General features: G+C 40.5%; 1 long non-coding RNA gene across 2 annotated transcripts; it reads right to left on the reverse strand.

Moving 5' to 3' along the window:
- Positions 1 to 232: 232 nt before the first annotated feature.
- On the reverse strand, positions 233 to 1081 carry LOC141819528 (uncharacterized). Of its 2 annotated transcripts, none has more exons than XR_012601082.1 (3): positions 845 to 1081; positions 661 to 777; positions 233 to 579 (listed from the first exon to the last, which is right to left on the reverse strand). It is a non-coding gene; the product is annotated as an uncharacterized LOC141819528 (long non-coding RNA). The 2 variants fall into 2 exon arrangements; XR_012601081.1 differs by having other exon boundaries at positions 233 to 582.
- Between the last annotated feature and the right edge of the window lie 344 nt (positions 1082 to 1425).

Consider the following 1425-nt stretch of genomic DNA (forward strand, 5'->3'; position numbering starts at 1 on the left):
CTCCCAGAAATAAACTCCAAGATAACAAGACAAATCAAATCACAGGCCTGAAATTACACAACAATATATCATTCACTAAAAATGATATCATATCAAACACCGTAATTAAACTCTATAATCCAATCCCTTTAACTTCCTTAATAAATTTCCTCCATATTAATCTAATTTAGGTTAAACCTTTTAACCACATCAACATGTATTACATTACATTCATTCTTATTAAAATCCCACAACATCAATCCAAACTAATCAGAACAAAGATCAGTTTAAATCAAAACTCTTACCTCCAAGATTAACTCCAACCAATTAACCATACAAATCCATCTCAGCAACCCATCAACTTACATTAAATCAATAAAACCACACCCACAAATCCTAAAACAGATCACACCTCACTGAACCGAAATCATCCACCACAAGATTCCTAATTAACTCATACAATTAAATTGAAATCAACAAGAACCTCACCTTTGATTGGGGTTAAATGCCCTAGGTTCTGTTCTTTGTCAGCCAACCTCCAAAACTCCCCAACTCCAGTTCAACTCCTTGTGGCTGAACTCACCGGAAGTCCTTCCTTTGCTGCTGAAAATTCAAGGAAGCTCCTCAATCACCATTCAAGACAGGAAAGAAGCTAACCGGAACCAAGGAAACCTAGCTTACCTTTCTTCCTCTTCTTGCTTGCGGCAAATCAACGAAACTCTACTCAAGCCCACTCACATCAAGAAGCTGTGGTAAGGCGAATCAACCAACTCCTCCAAAGAAATTCAAGCCGGAAACCTAACAATCGTAGATCCAAGCTCAAAACCAAGTATAAACCGAAACCTAGCTCAGATTTTTCACTTACCGGTCGACTCTGTTTCCAGATCTCTGCCGCTAGCACGCCACACGAAATCCACCCTTTTTCCGGCGAGATCCAAGCCTCCTTCCAGCGGAACCGAGCTCCAACCACTCAACGCTTCAGTCGCCGATGCTCTCCTAGCCTCCCCAACTCCGGCATCGCAGCTTCTCGGCTGCTCTTGCTTCGGCGACGAAGAAACGGAGGCGGACAGAAAACGCAATCGGGAGAACAGTGAGGAGAACTCGCGATTTCTAGGTTACTGTAGATTTCTTAACGGGTCAGTTTAGCTTTAGGATCCACTACCCATTTAACCATTAACCTAAACCCCTTTAATTTAATTTAATTAAATTTCTAATTAAACACTAAACTTACGGTATTTTACATTCTCCCCCTCTAACAAAAATTTGGTCCCCAAATTTACTATCTTCATACTATAGTGTAAAAACACTGTAGTAATATACTCCCATTTCTATCCGGTATCGATATCTTTGGAAGAAACCCGACTGGTCTCTATCGTTCTACCTCCATTCGCTGACACACTAAACATTGCGCAATAAAATCTGCGATATCTCTTCTGACGATCCTAA

This window comes from Curcuma longa, unplaced genomic scaffold, assembly GCF_044706935.1.
Source record: "Curcuma longa cultivar G26 ecotype Majalengka, Jawa Barat unplaced genomic scaffold, ITB_CL_G26_1.1 contig_8406, whole genome shotgun sequence".
Taxonomy (NCBI): Eukaryota; Viridiplantae; Streptophyta; class Magnoliopsida; order Zingiberales; family Zingiberaceae; genus Curcuma; species Curcuma longa.